This window comes from Anser anser (assembly GCF_964211835.1).
Source record: "Anser anser genome assembly, contig: HAP1_SCAFFOLD_66, whole genome shotgun sequence".
NCBI classification, from domain to species: Eukaryota; Metazoa; Chordata; class Aves; order Anseriformes; family Anatidae; genus Anser; species Anser anser.
The window spans coordinates 618,149-641,375 of NW_028153466.1; the positions used below are offsets into that span (position 1 = coordinate 618,149).

The 23,227-nt window shown below is 39.3% G+C and overlaps 1 pseudogene across 1 annotated transcript; it reads left to right on the forward strand.

The window, feature by feature from the left end:
- Positions 1 to 237: 237 nt before the first annotated feature.
- Positions 238 to 21,596, forward strand: LOC310892105 (nuclear pore complex protein Nup153-like; annotated as a pseudogene). The gene is made up of 8 exons: positions 238 to 249; positions 290 to 500; positions 2,625 to 2,873; positions 4,084 to 4,223; positions 4,306 to 4,428; positions 6,265 to 6,360; positions 19,423 to 19,996; positions 21,391 to 21,596. The product of its transcript is annotated as a nuclear pore complex protein Nup153-like (transcript).
- The last annotated feature ends 1,631 nt before the right edge of the window (positions 21,597 to 23,227 follow it).

Sequence of the window (23,227 nt, forward strand, 5' to 3'; positions counted from 1 at the left end):
AGCCTTGCAGATTGACGACCTGCTGGTGAATTTTGGCAGAGGTTTCAAAACTTTGAACCTTGCCAAGGTCACTTGGAAGTGCAGAAAGTGATAGGTAGTTGTAAATCAATCTTAGGTGAATTTAGGTTTACCAGAAGTGTAGCGATCCTATGCCAGGGATCAACCTCGTCGTCGTCTTCTGAATATTTGCTGTATAATATCTGTCTTCAAGGTCCGTGGAAGGTGGTATCCCAGCATATGCTGTTGACTGCGTTTCTGTAATTAAACAAGTGTTTTTTCTTTCAAGCAGGGATTAATTAGCAGAATGACAGAAACTGTGAAAAATATTGTACCGGCCTGGCTGCAGAAGTATTTCAATAAGCGTGAGGAGGAGTGTGTAGACAGAAATGAATCTGCAAACCAGGAGGAGACTCCGGTAAACTATCACCACGATTATTCAGATGAAGATACCATAATCGATGAGAGATTCACGCCTGAACCAGCAGGAATTAGTAGACGAGGTATGTGAAAAATCATTTGGAATTCTGGCCATCTGTATTTATTCACTGATTTCTAGTTTTGAATCTGAATTTCAAAAGGAAATTGGAATGAGGGTTTTGACAGAATGAAAAAAACCCAAAAAAAGTCAAAACAACTGTTTGTGAAACCGTCTTAGCTTTAAACTGTATACACAGTTACGAAGCATACATCTTATGCTCTTGGAAGGCATCAGTTAACTTTAGGTACTCTATTAGCCAGGTGCTAAATGCTGAAAATAAGTCATTTGCAAGTGTGCTGGGTTGCATTTTCCATCTTTTAAAAGATATGGAATGAAAATCTGTCTAATTGCCTAAGGCAATTAAAAAAATTAATTTGTTTTGCAGTCTTCGAAACAAAAGACTAGATGCTAGAATGGCAGAGGAAAATTCCGTCTCGTGTCCCGACTTTGTTTGTTTTGTTTTGTTTTGTTTTTGTTTTGGGCTTTGATCAATTTAGTAAAGTTCCTCGTTAACTTGATGGTGAACTGGGGAACTTGTGCACGGATGTGGTTTATGAGATTATTATCCTTAAAATATTCAATAACTTTAAGGTCTACGCGGGGGGAGGGGGTGTCTTTGAAAAGGTATTTGGACCGTTGGCAACGAGGTTTGCAACTCCTTTACCTCATGAAAGATTAATTTGTCTTATATCCAGTGCCTCTCACTGTTCCTGTAGTCCTGTTGTATAAATTTGCATCTATTCTTATTTGAGTTTCTCTTAAATTAGCTGTTTTGGGGAAGTCAGCTTTTAATAAGTAAAGAAGTTTTGTCTGAGCGTGCGTAGGTAACCATAGATAATGTGGAAAGTCAGTTGCTTCTGTTGTTGGCAGAATCAAAAAATAAGGAGGAAATATCTTTGCCTCCAATCTCATCTAATTGTAAACAAGGAGATTGATGGCTTTCTGTGTAGCTGTAGCTTGGGAATGAGTTTGGAGAAAAGAATAGAGAAGGTCTTCGTGACTGAGGAACACATGTTGGCTTTCCTATGTAACTGCGTGAAAGGAGCTTTCATTAAGAACAGCTGCACTGCAAGCTTGCTAACTCCAGGAGATCAGGAGCAGGTGGACACCCTGGAACCTTTTGCAGCTTATGTTGCTGTCCGTGGGTGTTGCTTACTATGCTTAAGAATAAGATTATTTTTTTTAATTATTACTACATTTTGAAACCAATGTGTTTCTTCAGTTCTGAGGTATCAGTGTGCTGGAGCCTATATTGGGTGGCCTTCCGCCTGAAGAACTTTCTGTATCTCAAACGGTGCTGTCCTAAAAATCTGCTCATGGTTTGGAGAGCTAATTAGTGGTACTGCAGTGGTTATGAAGATTGAACTAACTAGTTTAAGCTTCAGTTCAAGTATCAAGAGGATAGTGGCTCAAAGTCATTTGAATTGCCCAGATTCCTGGGAGAGACAGTAGGCTTTCATCAGGCAAAATACCCATGAATAGTTCCATTCATTTAGCAAGATAGACTTCAAGGCCACCTATTCCAGGCCACTGGCATTGTTTGCAGACCCTTTGCTTCAAGAGGGAAAAATGCTCATCTGGTTACTTGGGTCAACATCCTTGTCCCTTGGGTCAAAATCCCAATAGTTAATGGGTAGGAGATGATGTTTTGCCTCTAACGTGAGCTGATATGGAAGAACTTGGGAAAAAAGTACTGCAAACGTTCATTTTCATGTTGTGTATTCAGATTAATGTAACCTTTGTTCCAATATTATGGAAGCTGCAGTGTTATCTGTAATTTACCGTGTAATCTCAAATTTTGTAAAGCTTATTGCAAGCTGTACATGGGAGAAGGAGTATATATGTTTGATTTAGTGAACGGCCAAGTCAGCGTTAGAGCATTTGAGCACGGGGTCAGAATGTGGTGTTGTAAATCCTCATAGTTAACTACTTCTGGATGCAACATTAATACTGTGTATCGCAAGCAGTGTTGTTGTTGTAGCCAGACAGTTAGATGCAACCGTATCTGGGTGAGGAAGAAGTTAAATTTGGCTTCTCTCTTTTTGCGCTTAGAACTTGGCAATAGCATGGCTGTCGATAGGAAACAGGTTTTGGCTTCTGTGAGCTTGTCTATAGCAAAGCTAATTATCTCCCTGTTCTTGTCTAGAACCATCCACAAGTAGATCAGCACTGAACTTCCCAGTTGTGTTAACAAGGCCCTCTCTTCATCGGAGCCGTCTGAATTATACCACGCTGGATTCTCCTGTCCCACCTTGTCAGCCCTCGACATCTTCTGTATTTGGCATTGGCAGTCCTAGGCTGTCCTTGATAAAAGAAATAGAAGATTCTACCTCTCAACAAGACGATGATAACATCTCAACAACCAGTGATTCCTCCTCTAGAGCATCTGATGAAGGTGATTTTTGTGTTCTCTGTTTAATTGACTTTTTTTTTAATGTGAAGTACCTTGCGTTCTTTAATATTCCACATCACCTTAGTAAATAAAATAGGTGAATGTCAACTTTGGATGCGAGAATTAAATTGAATTTTTAGTGTTTTAGAAGTATATAATCCTATCACCTTTTTAATAGAAGCGTGCTTTGGAATACGTTTATGATACCCTGATGTTAGAAAGAGTCAATGCTGAAATATACACATTCAGCTAGGTTATATGTAAATTTTGAACTGGGACGGTAGGAAATCAGGCTGACTTGCCGTAACTTGACAACTAGGCTGATTGTCTAGAAGGAAGAGTGACTCAGAATATCTAACAGACAGCTGGTTAAATGTGAATAAGTGCAGGTGACAAATAGGAACACGAGATGTTTTCCTGTGTTTCAGCAAGAGAAGATAAAGAAACTACTCTGTCATAAGCTATAGGCTGTTTTTTGACCTTTCTTGGTAGAAGGCTTCAGCTGTCAATACTTTTCATGTCTTTTGCCAAATTCATTGAGGAAAGCACACCATTTTAAAATAAAAAATAAGCATCGTGTCGATGTAGGTTGGTACGTAGGTCTTCTCGCTGAAAGGGCGAACAGCAGGTTTGCAGCTTTTTCTAGTCCCCCATATAGACAGGGACTGACGTGTGCTCAGCAGGTTTTCCAGAGAACTTTTGTACAGCTGAGTAGTAGAGTAGAGTTGCTGGGCTTTAGCAATATAACCTGAGTGCACTAGAACTTTCTGGTGTGTCTTCGTAAAACATACATGGGCAGAAGATCGTTAACTCTTAGAGCAGCCTTTGGGGAATCTTCCAGGTTTAAAACCTGTGCGATTATGATCTGTGCTGGCCTCCAGCCTTTTACCAACACAGAAAAAAGCTTTGTCCGTACAAATGCACTGATGTTTATGCGGTCCTCTTTTATCTTAGCCTGAAGGAAAAAAATATCTGCATTGGAAGCACAGTATTAACTTGGTAAGATTGCTGAAAACTACTTGCAGCTCTGTGAACAGTTTTCAAGTTTGTAGGTGATACTTGGTTTTCAGTCTGTACGTGAAGTTGATCTATTTAAGGAAGCTGAAGTCATGCTTATTTTTCTGTATTGAAGAACTTGAATTAGTGTGATCTTTATTGTTAAAGTTCTGTACGTACGAGAGGCATTTACATCTAGCATACGTCATTTTGGCAGATGTTGCAGTTTTAAAAAATACTTCATCATCACTGCTCTTGCCCGCAGGAGCTGAAAGAACTCATTCCCTCTCGCAGCATTCTGCAGCTAGCTCTAAGAAACCCGCATTCGGTTTATCTGCTTTTGGAGGACTGTGTCCTGTAAGTACTGCACAGTATTTCTTTTAATCAGTTTGAATGTGTACCTGTTTTTCTATCCACCTATCGTACTGTGTTTCCGTAGGCACGTGGAAGCACATCTGTTTTTAAGCAAAACCAGCTTGGGTTTTCTCCATTTTACCCCGGAAAGACGGCCTATGGTGGTGCAGCTGTAAGATCAAGGCAGCGAAGAACGGAACCTTATCGGGTATGACAAAAGTAGTGTAGTATTAGTAGTCAAATGTAGTAGTCAAACCTGGCTAATATTTATCTGTGGATCTTCTTTTCCAAGCATGCCTACATTCATGCTATGGATATGTTGTATAAACCTGCAGTCTTTGAAAATATCTAAAATCAACTTTGCTGATCCTTTGTTCTTCTGGTACACAGAGGCATGCAGGACTAAATGCAGTCCCAAGATAAGCAGTAACATGCTTTCTGTTTTGAACGATTCATATAGTTCTTGGAGAGAGTTATTTGCCCCCAAGAGTTCTTGGAAATAGCAAATAAAAACTGCTGACAACTCTGATTAGCTAGAGCTGAATCGAAAAGGAAAGTCAAATCAGGTTTGGTAGGAATGTATTTAAATGAAAGTGACTTTTATCGATAAATCAAAAGGAATTTTAAGAAAATGAAAACGCGGGTTTGCTGGCTCTGTTCTGACAGTCCATTTGTGCAACGGAAAAAGGGCAGTACAAGTACCTCACTTACGGGAAACCTTGAAACCTTGTGGTGCAAAGCTGGGAACCCTCTTTGGTCGGCTATTTTTGTTTTTTACAATATTACTGCATTATGGTAAAAAGAGGAACCAAAATACTAGGCTTTTAAAGGAGAGAGTAGCTTGCTTCTTGCTGCTTGCTGTGAATGACAGCAAGGTACTAGAGAGTCCAGCGAAGGGCCACCAAGAAGATCAAGGGACTGGGAGCACCTCTCCTCTGAGGAGAGGCAGGGACTGCTGGGCCTGTTTAGTATGGAGGAGATGAGGTTCAGGGGGGATCTTATTGGTGTATATAAATACCTGAATGGATGGTGCAAAGAGCATAGAGAGCCATTGTGTTTTCAGCGGTGCCCAGTGCCAGGTCAAGAGGCAACAGGCACAAACTGAAACGTGAGGCTCTGTCTGAGCATCAGGAAATGCTTTTGCACTGTGCGGCTGATGGAGCCCTGGCACGGGTTGCCCGGAGAGGCTGTGGAGTCTCCCTCTTTGGAGGTCTTCAAGAGCTGACTTGACATGGTCCTGGGCAACCTGCTCGGGGTGGCCCTGCTTGAGCGGGGGGGTAGACCAGGCGATCTCTAGAGGTCACTTCCAACCTTAACCATTCTGTGGTTCTGTGAGTCTCACTTGTGTTTTTACATGCTGCGTGGTCTGCTTCCTGTCTTCACATCGTGTGATAAGCACAGTGTGGTTATATGAGGGGTTTAACCTGGGAAGAAAAAAAGTCACACCAAAGGAAGTTTTCGACTGATATTTGAAGTTGGGTGGTGCAAATAAACAGTTTACTTTTTCAGTGTAATGTTTAGATCTGTTACAGTTTAAATCAGATCTTTATCTTTTAAGACAAAGATTTGCAGCCAACTTTAATCTTGGGGGAAGGGAGGAAGCAAGAGAGAAGTAAAACTAGTTCCTGGTTATGATTGTATACACTGATTTTAAGATGGTACACTTAGACCATCGTGAAACTCTGAGGTCTGTGTTGTTACTGAAAATGCTTTCTGTACCACAAGCCTTTTCTTGAGTTCTGTTTCCCTGATTACTGCTTCGGAGGCCTTAGCAGTCCTAGCATCATCCGTCTTGACCTTTTACAAGTACGGAGTTCTTTTATTGCTCGTGCAACAAGCACGTGCAAGATGCACTGAGGCCCAAGGTAAACTTCATTAAACTCCGAATGTATTCTCTTCTTTATGGCTTAAAATCCCAGTGACTGCATTTTTCTCTGTCATCAGAATATATTGATTGTATCATCAGTGTAGCCTTGGGACGTAAAATACATGCCTCTTTAGCTCAGAATTGACCATTGTAACACTTAAAATGCTAATTTTTCAGGCACAAAAGAGAGCGAAAGCTGGACAAGAAACTGTGTGGTCCCGCGCTACGTTAAGTACCTCAGCACGGCGCATCTTGGAGGCAATGGAGAAGCTGTCAAGCCCTTTGTTGGTAAATAGCACTTCTTTTAATCTGTTTTTGCTTCATGTGTTTATAAAACTTAGTAAATGTGCCATCAAAGCATAAAGATAAAATTATTCTTCCTTACGTTGTGGCCGGTTTAATTTATTGCGCTGTTTCTTCAACAGGATGCTAAAAGAATGGCATCTGTTTTGCTGCTGTGTTGTGTAAGTTGACCATGAACCCCCACATTTTTGTTGCAGGGAACCCTCTCTCTCAGGAGAAAAAAATTGCCCTCTAATAGTTATGCTTTGTTTTTTCCTCAGCCTCCGGACATAGATAAACTGGATATTACTGACTTCCAGTCCAAACGAAGAAAGGTAAGAACCAATAATGTCTTAAGCTGAGGTAGATAACTTTTTCAATGCTTTATCACTATTAGAAAAATTTTCTCAAACCTCAGTGACAACATAGACATCAAATCAAGTTAATATTGGCATGTATCCACAGTAGATGATGGGCTGTGAAGATTACTCAGGTTAAGAATTATGTTATCTTTGTAAGTTGAGAGCAACAACTCTAGAACACACCAAGTCGTTTTATCTTGTCCCCCAACTTGGGGTGAAGCTGCATATTAAAATTCCTGTTGAGGCAAGTTTGCTCTTAAAGAAATGATCACAAATAGAAAAATACTGATTGAGTGGTCATATAGACTTTGTACAGACTTCCGTGTTCATTCGGGCACAGAAAACTAGTTTTTGTGCTTTTTATCACCATTCAAAGTAAAGAGGAGGAAAATTGTTAATTTCCGACGCTATAAATCTTACGCTCCTAAATTCCTATTTGGAGGTAGCACAGAACTGGTGATAATGCTGTGGTAAAGCATGATTTCCTTTCATTTTGTTTAAAAAATGAAAACTAGTCATCTTTTTTTGATGACTTTAGTTAGGGGTATCATTAAATTGCAAAACTGTACCAGGCAGAATAGCTCTTGGTGTATTAAATGCCTAACTGGGGGAATTAATATTTTTCATTTTTACCTTTAAAACCAGCGATGAACCATCGTTGGAGTCTGATAAATTTTCCATAAAATTAAATGGGCATCTCTTTCTGCGAAAACATCTGTGTTTCCAGTATCAGTCTGAGTGTACAAATGACCACTTGTTAAGTGTATGGGCTTCTTAGGCTGGAAATCAAAGTGGACAGTAATACTGGTTGCTTATTGCTTTTAACTCTTTCAATCTCTGTATTGTTTAGCCAGCACAATCTCCATTTGGTAAAGTTCTAAAATGAATGTAGCAGCAACTGCTTAGTTTTTAGGGGGGTAGAGGTTTTTTTTTTTCTTTTTCTTTTCCGACGCTATAAATCTTACGCTCCTAAATTCCTATTTGGAGGTAGCACAGAACTGGTGATAATGCTGTGGTAAAGCATGATTTCCTTTCATTTTCTTTAAAAAATGAAAACTAGTCATCTTTTTTTGATGACTTTAGTTAGGGGTATCCTTGGGCTTATTAAATTACAAAACCCTTAGATGACCACTTGAAGATCAGGTGACTGAAGGAAATAACAAGATGTGCAAACTTTTCATCTTCTGTTCTAATGAGCAAAGGGACAGTGTCTCAAGAAGTTTCTGTGCTAATTCCTTGATTGGATGGATGTATAATTAAGTTTACAATCACTTCAGAGTTTACAAACATCTCAGATTTCCTGGACCATCTTTTCACCATCTGCCAAATTACAAGGGCATGGAGAAGTGAAGTATATCATAAATATTATCCAAATAACTAAAACCAAATCTGGTGTGAATTCTCAGTTATATTATAGCAATACACCTGTGATAAGGCATTAAGAAAGATCTGCCAGATTTGCAACAGAGAGCCTGAAATTGTCAGCCACTAAATGAATGTTGCACGCAGCTGTCAGTGGGTGAAAGGAGATAGATTGTCTATTCATAATACTAGAATTCATAATGGTGGCGGGAGAAGGGTAGCCCGTGATGAGAAGCAATTATTTGCTGAGGAGACGATCGTGTGTTTTCCTGCTAAAGTGAACATGCGGTTGACGGAACACTTGTGCACTCAGGCTAAACTTCTGCAGTGGGTAGCAGTGATGTGGTATTTTTCTTATTTCAAGGAGCTGTACCAGGCAGAATAGCTCTTGGTGTATTGAATGCCTAACTGGGGGAATTAATATTTTTCTTTTTTACCTTTAAAACCAGCAATGAACCATCGTTCACTCGAAGTAGATTTGTGAACTTACATAAAACATGTCTTATTCAAGGTTTCAAACTGAATGTAATATTTTTTAGAAAGATGTATTTTTATATACTTTAGAGAGAGCGTGAATTCTATTACTAAGAGCTGGGAGATACTGTGAAATTAAAGCTGCAGCGTAAACAAAAATTTCCTGTTGGTATTGATTTGAACAATAGCATGCTTCCTAAGACTGTATTTTCTGATCCTTAAGACCGCAGGCGGAGCCATCGGTAAATCTTGTAGCCTTTAGGGTTTGTTTTCTGTCTGACAGTTCAGTTAAGTCAGTTTTGCAGAACACGCAGTGGTCTGTGTTAAAAATTAACTCTGGTCTGTGAAAATGCTTTGAAAAGGGAAGTCAAACCCACTACGTGAAGTGCATCTAATGCACATGTAAAGCATTGGATCATATTTTAATGAATGAGATTATTGTAAGACTGACAAGTTGGTTTTTTTGAGTGTGTTCTATTGTTTGTGTAACTTTGAAGAGGGAAAATGTAGGGGATGTGAAGCCCAGAAGCCTGTATAATTAGTTGCTTAACACTTCGAATGTTAAATTAATGAATTAAGCTACTGAAAAAAAAAAATCACAGTGTGGGCAGAGGAAAAGATAGGAGCATATTCTAGGAACATGGGTTATTTTAATTATGGTAGCATGAATTATTTTGTCTATGAAGCTAACTGCCAAATTTTGAAATGGAATTCAGTCAGACTTTGGCTACTTATATATAGCTTTATGGATTTCGTTACTGGTTTTCTGGTGATTTCCCTCTACAAGTTGAACGGTCTTCAGAATTTTCAAATCGTATTCACTGAGTGCCAAGACCGATGGGGGGAGGTTTATAGTTCTGTAATTTGTTTTCATCAATAAATATTGGAATTAATTTGGGTGGACGTAAGGATAAATTGATTGCTGTTTCCCTTTCAAAGCTGGAATCCCAGAATGCATTCCAGCCTCCACCTGTTAAGAGACTTGTGACACCAACGGTAAACCGTCAGCCGATGCGTTATACGCGGTATTCTGAACCATCACCGACTTCAACTACTCAGTCCAGCAAAATTTGCCAGAGAGTAGACACAAAGTACCAAGTGAGTACATTTTTGAGTCCTTATGTGCCTGTTTTTTTTTTCCAGTCTTGGAATGTTTCTCAAACCAATTGTTATCCTATCTTTGCAAAAAGTACTGATAGTATGTTTGAGGCGAGCTTTAAGGCAGTGGGAACCATTGTGAAATAGATTGAGCTTTTATGGATTTAATTCTGTTTTTGGAACACTCAGTGTCTTGTGGTTGTTTTCACGATGTCATGATGTGCTATTGAGTCATCCTGTTCTCAGTGAAAGAATATTAAAAGACAGAAATGTTTTCCTTTTATATTCTCATGTACACAAAGCTGTCACTGATGAAACATGCTCGTGTTCTGTGTAAACTATTCCAGGTGAGCTATGTGCTCCAAGTGAGAGTTCTGACAATGTGCTGAGTTATCGGTTTTGATTGCTTTGGAGTAGATGGAGTCTAATAAATTTTCCATAAAATTAAATGGGCATCTCTTTCTGCGAAAACATCTGTGTTTCCAGTATCAGTCTGAGTGTACAAATGACCACGTGTTAAGTGTATGGGCTTCTTAGGCTGGAAATCAAAGTGGACAGTAATACTGGTTGCTTATTGCTTTTAACTCTTTCAATCTCTGTATTGTTTAGCCAGCACAATCTCCATTTGGTAAAGTTCTAAAATGAATGTAGCAGCAACTGCTTAGTTTTTAGGGGGGTAGAGGTTTTTTTTTTCCTTGTTTGTTCATAAATGACAGAAAACAGAAAAGTATGTCCCTTTTACGGGGTTGGTAAACACAAGTTTTGATGAAAACTCTCCCCCCCACACACACAATTTTTGTCATTTTGTTTAAAATAATTACTTTCTTTGTTAGAGGATTTGACAAATTTGATTTAGTGTTCTATCAGTTTGTCCTCAATGCTGAGTGAAGCAGTGTGCTTACTTTAGCCCCAAAATTTAACTGAACTGTACCCACAATGCTGAATTAGGGAACAACGTTAAGTAGGTGAGGTGTATTCAGTGCTATAAAATTAAAAATAAATAAATAAAATAAAAACCACAAAAAACCACATGAAGTGGTTGTTGGTACTTTGTGTATTCTGTACATATTCAGCTAAGTCTTGAACTAAACTTAACTTGCAGGGGATGAGAGAGAAGACTTTGCCTGCAGAACAGCGAGCAGAACCATCTGAAAGGTATGACATCTATTAATTTAAAACTTACTTGAAGGAAGAAAGACATCTCCTTTTTCAGTACAGTCTGCACCTGAAAGGTGGTGACAGTTCTCAGTAAAAGGAATGGGAAATCCAATGAAAATTTTGTATTTTGAGGGAGCTGCAAAGTCTGGATTGTGTTTGAAGATCAATATAACTTTGAGAAAATTGTTGTTTTTATGAACGGAAGGAAGATGAGCAAGAATAAAAGTACTGATACACCACTTTTTATCCCAAGTTTATCTTCTGAGTAGGATACAAAGATGGGAAATGAGGCACGTTTTCTGTATCCACAGAAAGGATCTTTGCTATTGGAGGCCTAATTTTTTCCTTCTACAGGAAATATGGCTCATTTTGTAGTTTAACTAAATCTGTAGCGTTACAAATTTTGCTTTGACAGATATTTCATGGTTTATAACTCAGTTTACTTATAACAAAATAATTTGTCCCTCCTAATGTTCCCTAGGGGAAAAGCTATTAGTTTTAGCTATTTAATTGCTTGCAGTTTGAAAGCTCTGTCCTAATGGGATGATTCTTTCTGAAGTATTCTTTAGAAGGTGAAGTAGGGGAAGTGAGTTACAGTTCAGGAGGATGTTTATTGATGTGTTTTTTTCTTTATTTTTTAAGCAAAAACATGGAGGAAGATTTATGATTTATTATTCTTTTTTTTAATACTCCTTTCATGATGAAGTTAATTGTCTGCTTTGAGTTCACATGAAGACCATGTGTTCTTTAGAATCATTTGAGGCCAAATGCTAACTCATCTCTAAAATAAAAAAAATCCAGCAGAATTAATTGAATTTCTTCTTGAGGAGACTGCTTTGTGTTATACTGCTTTCTTGGTTTAGGTCAAATGAGTTATCCTCCAGATAATATTGATGGCTCTTCCTTCTGGGCAAATGGTGTTTTGGGTAATAATGCTTGAGTTAAGAGACTTTGCACTCGGTTTTTAGGGGGTCGCTCTTTTCAAAGAACAGTAGCAGGGAATTTTGTTGACTCTATGCTCATCTGCCAAGCAATTCTTATGTGACCATGGGCATTCTTTGGCTTGCAGAAAGAACTCAACACTTTGTTTTGGCATCTAAAAGTTGGACTTCACAACAACCACCTTTTTAGGGGTGGAAGCGACTGGCTTTAAGGTTCTGGTACAGGTGCAATCAGGTGCTGGGTTGTAATTATGTTTTTTTCAAACTGTTCTAAATTGTCTCTGTTAGAACTCCTTTCTACTTCTCCATTTAGGAAGGAGATAGAGCAAACTCATACTGCTTTTGATTTCGTTCACAAAGTTTATTGCAGTGCCCTACCTTTTGTTTGTAGAGTAGGTAGTGGTGGTAGTGTTTTTTGTGATGCTGGTCTCTGTTGGGTGCCATGTTCTGGAGCAGGAGCACCACACTGATCTGCTGGCAAGAGTCCCTTTGGACAGTTGAGTTGGAATACTCAGTAAATCTCTGGCCCACCAATGCTATATATCTATGTGTGTGTGTGTGTGTGTATATATTTTAAACCTGAGTCCAATTGTAGATTAGACTTGCTTGAAGGCTGACAATTGTCTTTGCCCCCTTGAAGCTCACAGGTGTTAACAGAAAGAGGAATATGGGCTGTTATGGGCAAGCGATAGTTGTCTGAATGAAGATCTATTTTGATGTAAGACTTTTTTCAGAATTCTAATGGATTGACAGTTTGGATTAGAGAAAAGTCTGAGCATCTGCCTTAGGGATCTGTCTTCCTCTATGCAGTTACAGTGCTAAGCAGGCTGTTGTCAAGTATTTGACAAGTTTAGACCAGTTCTCCTCCTCAGTATTGTGGGAGTTTGACCTGGTGTCTTCCAGTGCGATCTAATGCACTTCTGTACTGACTGACTGATTGGCTGCAAGATAAGCTTTGATGTCACGGTTTTTCCAGGCATACTTCATTTTCTTGCCATAGTACTTTTGTTAGAGTTATTCCCTATTCCACTTCTGGTTTGGGTTATTTTTTCCCCATTTGCTCTTGGATTAGGATATCTTTCTGGTTTTGAGCTAGGCTTTTTTAAGTACCAGAAAAACGCCTTTGTATGCCTTACAAAAGGGATCTGTATTCATGTCTGAAAAGACTTCTGGAATGTTGGCATACCCAAACACCTCTGCTGTTCCTGCTGATGGCCACATGAAAGCCAGAGCTGCTTCTGAAGCTTAGGCCATATTACCTTGCCACACAAGTCTAAGGCGTCCCTATTCTATCAGAGCTGTTGGCAGTGTTTCCCATGTGTATGTGTGCATATGTGCACTCTTTCTGTATTTTTGTGAGCTGTTCTTTTATATCCCTGCAAAAGATACACGTGCATCGCAGAATCAGAGAACCAGTCCTATTTAAAGGAAGCACTGGAAAATAACAATCTAAATCAGCTCTTCTATTTCAGGTCTTCTGGCTTAGTCATTGTTCCCGTGTGAACGGTGCACTTATGTATGTCCTTTTCATTGCTGCTGTTAATAAAGTTTTTCCTATTTAGAACATCAAGTATTTACCAGCGTTTAGCAACTTGTGAGACAGCTTTAGTTTTTTTCTGATCAGCAGGTTTCAATTCTAGGACTAATAACAGCTCTAATATCTTGAAAAAAAAATTTGGCTGGTAATTTTTTTTTCTCTTGTTTCCCCCAACTTCTGTACTGTCGTGTGCTAGCAATGTGACCAGCTACAAATTCAGTACTGCTGCGTCCAATGGTCTGTCTTCAGGAGTGAGTAGCGGAGGTGGCAAAATGAGAAGGGAAAGAGGAATACACTATTTATCAAGAGCTGTACAAGAACAGGTAAGTGACTCTTAAATTAATTGCTGTCACTGAGCTTACTGAAGTAACTAGCTAAGTGTGTCAGTTTTATTGCATCATAGTAAATTATAACAATACCGCTTTATTTTTGCATTGTTTTTGTTTTCTTGTGGGTTTCAGAGCAGGCTCCAATTGACTTCCTGTGTTTGAATACCTGAACTTTGCTTATGTAATTTTGAAATTTTTAATTCTCTTACCTTGGAGATTCTTCAAACTATAACATTTCTCGTTAGCAATTGAATGAATGAGTCCTAAGAAGAGAAGTAATGTTTTGGTGAAGGTTTGTATAGTTTTTCTACAGGAATGATACTTGAAACGAGTGCCAAGTATAAAAAGAAAAAAAAAGCTTAATTTTTGGTTTCATATTTAAGTCATACAGAAAGATACAGGCCAAGAGTGTGAAAAAGAGTAGTAGAAGAGAGCATTCTGCATGTCTGCTAACGATGACTCAGTTTTTGATACTCACCAAACTCATTGTGAGAGAGTTTTTTTCTCATTTTAATAGGAAAAATCTATTCCATAAAACTATGACCATGAATATTCAGATTATTTTTTCTTTTATTGGATGTTATATAAGCTGCCTGTAAGTTAATTTAAGTATTTACGTTAACATTAAGTATTTAATTAATATTAAGTTAATATTAAGTATTTAAGTTAATTTAAGTTTCAAATCATTAAATGGGACTTCTGGATGATGCAATATAAAGAAATCATAAACACTGTTGTTTATTCCTGTAACGCAAATAAAATAATGGTCCAAATATCAAAAGTTCCATAAACTTTTCAAATCAAAACTGTGAAACAGATGTAAGCTACAGGATGCACTGAATATCAGTAGTACCAACTTACATCCCTTCCTAGTCATTTCTAAGTAGATCATGATAGTACTGTACAAATTTTGGTCAGATTTCCTATGCCATTTAAAACATAACTCATCCAATCTTAGTAATCAAATAAAGTAAGTGGCAGGGATGAAAATTGAAGTTGTTAAGAGGCTGTTTTCTGATTTTTATATTTGCATCCTGATACATGGTATAGACTGTATTTACCAGAACACAATCTTCAGTGCTGCTAGTCTGACTTTCTTTGGTGCTTTTTGTGTTTAGTTTGGTTGTTGAACCTACCTGCTTCTTTAAACATTACCTTTTTCCACGTTCACTGCTGTAGTGACTTTAGAAACTTTGGCAGCTATCCCGCCTAATTTTGCAAGAGGAACACTTTCTCACTTGTCTTGAGAGTGTACTCTTAATTGAAGCCATGCGAGGGTAGTTAGAAAGGATGATGCTTCTCCAGAGCTTTGATGACTAAAGTATAGAAAAGAAAGAAAAAAAATGTGATCTGTGCGTCTCTGTTCTGCACAGGTTTTGAGTTAACTTTCAGTGTTCTTGCTGTACAGTTGTTGAATAGAGTATAATGTGGAAGCAGGCCTGCCATAAATTAAAATGACGTGGTAGACAGAGGTGGGGAGATCGGGATTTCTTCTGGAAACTTGCTTTCTCTTAATTTGTATGGATTTTTGTTCTATTTAATTTTGTTAATAAATTGGGTGGGATGGGGTGAGAAAGTAGTATGTCTTGTATAAGAAAAATTAAAATTTGCAACTTTAGGAAGTGGAGGAACCAGTGCTACCGAACATACCCCTACCCATCAGTGCTGCATCGCTGCCTCAGTTCAATTCTAGTTTCATTGGTAGTAGCGCTGTCTCAGCGTCACCGAGCGCTGTTTCAACAGCAGCAATGAGCACGGCAACTCCAGCAGCTGCGACGGGCATGGCAAATCCATCAGAGGTGGAGGGCATGACAGATCCATCAGAGGTGGAGGGCATGACAGATCCATCGGAGGTGGAGGACTTGACAGATCTATCAGAGGAGGAGGTGGAGGACATGATTTATACAACGGCGACGTCAGGCATAACGTGTTCAACAGTGCCCTCAGGCTTGACATGTCCAATAATGGCGGCGGGCATGCCATACCTGCTGATGACAAAGGACATATCAAGGTCAACAGCGGCAACGACAAGCGTGGCAAATTCAACGGAGGCGGCAGGCATGGCAGATGCAGCAGCGATGGCGGCGGGCAAGGTAAATCTTTATGCTATAAATAATGTTTACAATGAGTATACTGCTTTATTGCGAGTTGACTTTTTCTGTGGTGCTCATGAAACTAACAAATATTAGTTTCTACGCAGCTGAATGAATTGGGGTTGTATGCCAGTTTGGGGAAAAAGGCATAAATGTTTTGATTCTGCTTCTCTCAGTCTTAGAGCCTGCCAACTCCCATTTAACGTGATTGTATAACTGCTTCAAATGCTGTGGAAGTCTGCGGGGGAAGGGGGGTGTGGACTTTATGCCAAGTTATTTATAGTGGTTTTGGCAGGGGTAGAGTTAATTTTCTTCGTAGTAGATGATGCTGTGTTGCAGATTTGTGAGCAAAACAGTGTTGGTAAGGCACTGGTGTTTTAGCTGTTGCTGAGCAGTGCTTACACAGTGACAAGTCCTTTTCTGTGTCTCACGCTGCCCTGCCAGCGAGGAGGTCGGGGATGCACAAGAGGCTGGGAGGGCACTCAGCCAGGACAGCGGAGCCCAGAGGACCGAAGGGATATTCCACACCATTTAGCATCGTGCTCAGCAATAAATGCTGGGGGAAAGAAGGGGAAGGAGTGGGGAGTATGTACAGGGTTATGGCATTTGTCTTTCCAGGTAGCCATTACATGCGATGAGTCATTAATGCTACCTCAAATTTAACAACTTTACTTCTTTACTTCCAGTTCTTTTCCCTGTTCCATTTGGAGGGAGTGAGCGAGTGGCTGTGTGGTGCTTAGTTGCCTGCAATGGTTAAACCACAACTTTATTTAAGTTATTAAATTAGAGGTAACGTGGTCATATAAGCCTCACATAGAATGAGCCTAGGGTGCAATAATTGGCATATTATTGCAATAAAATAAACATTAATCTGTTCCAGAGTACTTGAAATATTTTTTGTACGGTTTGAAGTAGACAGCTGCTTTAACATGTTGAGGTGTTTGCTGAAGTTCTTGGAGTATCATTGGGCTGAGTTTGCCGTTCTTCAGCTTCCTGGCTTGCTTTTCCGTGCATTTAGACCTAAGTAGCATCTCCAGCTTTTCCTCTCAGTTTCTGGAATTTGGTTTTGAAGATATTGTCCTATACCCACTTGGAAACTTCCCTGTGTTTTATTATTACTTTTATCTGCAAAATAACTCAAACATCAGGTTTTTCGACGTCACTGCGGGACTTCTGTTGGGTAGTGAATTCAGGTAGTTGTTGCTCTTAAATATAAACCTTTAATTCTTTTGAAAATACAGATACAACCAACAAGTACTGTTAGCAGTCCTGAGTTTGCATTTTCATCTCCAGTTGTGAAATCTACTGAGGCAGAAGTGCTACCTACGTCTTCTGTAAGTAAAATAATAAAGGAGCTTGACTTTTTTTCTTAGGCATTTAGTAGGCTGTTGCAGAACACTAAAGCAGAATCTGCCTTGATGGAGAAAAGTATGTAGGCTTCTGGCTTATAATTTGTCATTCAGCATGCGTGCTACAAATGTGAAGAGCAGCTTTCAGATTTGGTTTTGTGTGTGCATTCGATTGGAGTTCCTGTGGCTTGAGAATCTGAAAAACCTCTCTTGTTCATAGCAGATTGGGTTTACATTTAGTGTTCCCGTTGTAAAATCGGCAGAACTTTCTGGACCCAGTGGTACTCCAGTGACGCCCTTTCTTACCCTAGGTAACTGAAACTTTAGCACTTCAGATCTGAAGTGCTGATTTTCCTTTTTTTCTTTATTAAATCTTCAATCTGTCCTGTCTGCGCATGCTAGCAATTCCAGGCAGTGTTGGACTTCTGCAGTATTTTTCCAGTGACAGATCTGCTTTTATATTTTTTTTTTGTTTTGTTGCTTTTTGTTTTGCTTGTAATCATAAAGCATTGCAAAGTAAGTAGAATTTGTGAAGATTCTTATGTGAGAAGCATGAAAGCTGGAAATTCTTGTTTCTAACAAAAGTGAGTATAATCTGCTCTAACTAGGTCACATTGTGAAAGCTGTTTTTGTTTTCTTTTGTTTCAAAAGACACCACCACCTCAACCAACATCAACACACAGAAAGAGGAGGTCAAAGATTTTGCTGGTGGTCCCTTCACCACTGCCCACGTCTTAAAGGAAGGAAGCGTCTTAGACGTTCTAAAAAATCCTGGAGAGATAATGAACTCCTTTTAAAAAGATGCTGCAAAAAATACGCTAGCATTTTTTATTAAAAAAAAAACCAACACACGACTTATGGTTAATAGAGTATCTGCTATAAATATGAATGTAGGAGAGCATTACATTAAGCGCTGCGTTTGTTAGGGTGCATCTGCCCCCTTCTATTCTAAGTGGTGTTTGTTGCTGGAAGTAAAACTGCAAGATGAAAAGCAGATGGGTTGCATCTCCTTTACGTGTTAGGATGTAATTGTAAATGAGGTACTAAGAGAATTAGCCAGATAATCGGTGTTTCATTTTAAGTAAATACAATTTGTGGAATTGAAAAGGAAATGTTTGTAAAACTCAACACTCCTGTCCCACCTTCAGCCCAGGTGAAGAAAGAATAGGAAAGAGCTTCAGTTCCAAATACATGGCGAAAGCTGCGAATCTTTGGGCCTTAGCTTACAATGGCTCCTGTGGATTAAAATTTAAACTGCAAACAGAAGTGGAGTGTTTTACGTTAAAAACCCTTTTCTGAATTTTGTTTTTAAGCAATTGCAATTGTTTTCAACAGTTTCATAAAGTGTGTCTGTGGAAGAGATATCTTTTAAGAAAAAGGGCTTTATTGAATTTGATCTTTTCCCAAAAGTCTTCTTCTAACTTACATACTTGTGAAGAAGGCAGCACATTTCTCTACTGGAAAGAGCTAAGTGAGAGAAAATACATTGTGCATTTTGTTTAAGGAAAGACCTCTGAGTGAAGTGACATTCACTTTCTTTATCGGTTTAAAAGAAGCAGAATCTAAATCCACATTGTTCAAAGACTTCATTTTTGACTAAAAAAAAACCAACAAACAAACCACAAAACAACTATGTTCAAGGTAGATTTACAAGCAACTTGAGCTGCTGTTTAAGATGCATTTCCTTTAGTCTTTCTGTATTAGTAGCTTGTCTTTCCTGTTAAAATTGCCACCTTTTAAATAAGGAGTTGTCCTGTGTCCGATGCATTTTGAAAAAGATTATAGAAAATTAGACAGTTGTTCAATTGTCTTGAGTTTTTATTATTTAATTAATATTCAGCATCTGTGGGAAAATACCGCATGGATTGCTGCTCCGAGTACAAACTTCTGTACAGTTACTGGAGTAGATTTGAGTCATCTGCTACGGAAGGAGGAGCTTTAGAAATTTGATTCGATTGGGCATCGCGTCTTAATCAAATTGTATTATTTCCATTCCACGTTGGACTGTCAGATTTCAGTCAGCTACTGTCTGTTTGTACTTGTATCGACCAGTGAAAATGTTGATTTAAAGCTTGCTTGGAAACAAAGAGTTAAATGAAGCTTTAACGAAATGTTCTGTTGTGACCCAGTGCAGCAGATGAAATTTCATCCGTTTAGATAAGATTTCTGGGGACTTCCTGTTGCGCTCGGTCTGAATGTCTAGTTGTAACCATTGGCACCTGAGCTGAAATTTTTGCCCTCTAGTAAAGTCACTTAGTTACATGTAGTGAGGTGCTGCGCTAACAGGAAGACTTTTTTTTCTTGCTTCCTAGACTTTGGATTGTTGAAAACACGCTCTTCTACGTCTGCACAACCTACAACAAGCACAGTGGTTTATACTAGGCCTGCAATAACAACTTTTTCTGCAGGTAAAGAGACTTCTAAACAAGCATCGTACTGGCAATCTGATACATGTGACCCTTTTCTGCAAAACAAAGACATAAAGGACAAATGTGTAACTTGTCAAGCTACTAAAGCCTCAACAGTTGAGAGTATGAAACAGACAGTAAGTTCAAGTCAATGCGACACCTCAAAGCCAGCAGCGCCCCCAGCAGGGATGCTGGGCTTTGGAGACAAATTCAAAACAGTACCTGGAACGTGGGATTGCGATACATGTCTTGTCCAAAACAAACCGGAAGCTACAAAATGTATAGCATGTGAGACACCAAAACCTGGAACGGGAGTAATGCCTGCTCTGACATGACCAGTGGTCACAGACAGCTCGGTGACAGTGACATCCTCCTCGAGCAGCACTGACACAACAGCCACTCTGGGCTTTGGAGACAAATTTAAGAAGGCGAAAGGCTCTTGGGACTGTGGAATATGCCTTGTACCAAATAAGACGGAAGATAACAAATGTGTAGCCTGTCAGTCTGAGAAACCAGGTATGGTCCTTTTTTTCCTGTTGTTTCCATCCTAGCCTCTGTGAATCTTGTACAGAATAAAAGTACGTTGCATATATGGAATATTTTAAGCAACACGATTCCCAGGTACGGTTGATGGGTTAGCGGCTGTCTGCAGGACTGGTTTACAGGCACTTCAGAGGTCTCAGCCCAGGTTCCAGCCTGTCGCATAAATTGAACTGATTGTGAAATGTATTAGTACGGAGCTGGATCAATGCAGATACCCCCGGCTTTGCAGCTGGTGAGGGAAGGTGGCTGAAGTGAGTGACTTAATTTAAAAACAACATAGTGATTTTTCACTGGCGAAAATGAGAACTCCATAGAAAGAGTTAAAAATGACTGCGTTTTTCTCTTTCAAAAAATAAGTAAAAAAAATTACAGAATGTGTCCAAAATGCCTCTACTCACCGTTTGTATGTAATTGAGGGGAGATGTGAAGCCAGATTTCAAGACAGTGTAGTCTTAACTAGTCTTAAGCTAAAGCAGAGAGATGCCTATGAAGGTCAGTGGTAGGCTTCAAGAAAGCGAGTGACCCGCTGGATAACTTCTTCAGGGCAGTACTGGGTTGTTTCCCATTGTGTGTGACCGTAATTGATTTTGAGCGTGGTTGTATTGTTTTTAAAATACGATTCTAATTCTAACTTTGACTCTAAATGTCATTTAACATGCCATTACATCGAAAAACACCTGTGCAAATATATCCTGGAAGAAACAAATTAAGGTGGACTAGACCGGGCTTTTGTAATCATCCTGTGCGGTAAGACTGAAATTTCATGAGGTAAGATAATGGATTTCAGACAGAGTTGATTCTCTTGGACTTCCAACCTCTGAGCGGTCAGTCGGCATCTTTGTCTGAGGCTCTTGCCATTGCAAGGAGGAATTTTGGAAATGAGGGGTTTACTGTGACCATGGTGCAGTGAATTGCACGGTTACGTTGCACTTGTCAGGAGGAAGAGCGATGCAAGTAATACTAGGATAAAAGTTTTCTGCGTGTGCCGTGGAAGGGAAGAGCCATTCTTGTCTTTCCGGTTTTGAATTTGAAGCGTTATCTTCTGCTTCTCTCTTAAAAGGCACCTTTTTTTTTAAAAGGCACCTGTCAGGCCTCTTTATGGAGGTTACACTGTGGTCAACAGCAGCAGAAGCTTGTGTGCTGAACAGAGTTGTGTGTTGTTTGGAAGCTTTGAGTTCCACTCTGGTTTTTTTGTTTGTTTCTTTGTGGGTTTTTGGTGGCTTTTATTTTTTTCAGGGGTGGGGGGGGGGAGTTGCGGAGTAGTTTTGAACATTTCTGTGGGATTTGACAAATCAAATTTAAAAGTTAATGCTCATTTTATAGTTCATGTTCAAACAGGATGGTTAACTGTCTTGTTTGTCTCACAGAGGGTCCAACACCTGTGACCAGTAGCAGTGCATCTGCATTTTCTGCTCCTTCTGGAGAATTTCTGGATTTAGACAAATTTAAGAAGCCTGAAGGAAGCTGGGATTGGGAGACCTGCTTGGTTCAAAACAAAGCAGAGGCCACGAAGTGTGTAGCCTGTGAAAGTGCAAAGCCAAGCACCAAAGCAGAGCTCAGAGGTAATACTTAATGATTAAAACGAGGATGCATATTCTGTGATTTATTTTTTGGTTTGCTCTGATTTTTTTTATTTTCTTACCTGTTAAGCACAATTATTTTTTCCTTTGAGGTGTGGCAAAATTATTCGTTTTTCCTGTAGGAATATTGCCTAGATAACTTCTGTTTCCACACTTTTCCCCAAGAATAAGTTTATCCTTTTTAGAGAAAAGCTTTCATTAATGACGTGCTTGTTCTTTACATGCCCTACACGTTGTTCATTTGGAGTTCAGACTAAAAACATGATCTTTCAAAGAAGTTCGTATACTTTTTAAAGCCAGGTGGTGGGCAGAAAACACAATTGTGAAAAGTTTTATGTAGAGAGGAAGCATGGGGTTTTCTTGTTTGTTTTACTGTTTGGTGGGTTGTTTGTTAAACAGTTTTGACTGGAAAGATCAGGACTAGAATGTAGTTCAAACCTTCACGTACTGCAGATACACCGTGGGTTACGGACTTGACATTCACTTATTTCTGCAGGTTTTGGTACTGCGACTGCGTCCACAAAATGCTGCCTTGCCATCATTTACATTCGGTGTTCACTCAGAGTGTTCAGGTGCAGAGTCTGCAGCTGCCTCACAGTTTATTTTGGGAAGGACAGAAGAGAAGCAGGATTCTGTCACTACTGCTGCTCCGTTAGTGTTTGGAAAGAAAGCTGACACTGAAGAGTCAAAGACACAGCCTAGCTTTTCAGTTGGGAAGTCCGAGCGTACAAAAGAAGAGAGCACAGCAAAACCTATGTTCAACTTCAGTTTCGTTAAACCATCAGAGAAGGAACCTTAGCAAGCAAAGCCAGCTTTTTCATTTGGGGTCCAAACCAGTACTTCAGGTAAACAGAGTATCTTTTGTCTTCACTTGTGCGCTTATGTCCATCAAGTAAGACCTCTGAAACCATACTAGAAAAAATCTGCGGGATTTGATATGTTCATGTACTAGAGCTTTAGAAAAAGTTTAATTCCTATATGCAGCATGTCTTCTGTCCTGGTTATTGATACGTACGAAATTAGTAGCAATCCCTTTTTTGATCTCAACACTAGGTTTAGACAAAAAATTGCGACACCTTAAGGAACCTGTCCTGCATCTCATACAAGCACAGAAGTTGCAGTGTCTCAATGCTAGCAGTACAGTTGGTGGTAAAATCTTTAGTAGGGTGAAATAGAGGCCTCACACTTTTCAGAGAAAAAAAGAGATTATTCCCACATACTTGCAACTATGCTGCAGAGTGTACTGCTGTTACTCTAGTGCTACAAAGGTCCAAAAATCACTGAACAGTTATTAGCCAGTTTTGTATTCCTTTAATTTGTTGAAAGACTGCAGTAGAGGATTGAAGTTTTTATTGAGGATCACTGTGTGGAAAAATTCTGATTGTTAAATGTCATTTGTATGACTTAAGAACCGCGTTTTGGAGTACAGAATTCAGTATTAATTCCAGAAGGGGTAAGGGGAAGGACATTAGCTAGTAATCCCGAACAAAAGCAGTGTATAGAGCTATACTGATTTTAATCGCAGTATTCTTACAGTTGGTCTGTTACTGAACAGATATGTTTTGGGGAGATATGGTGGCCAGGGAGGCGTGTGTGTTTGTGTGCTTCCTCTTCTAGTTAAGGT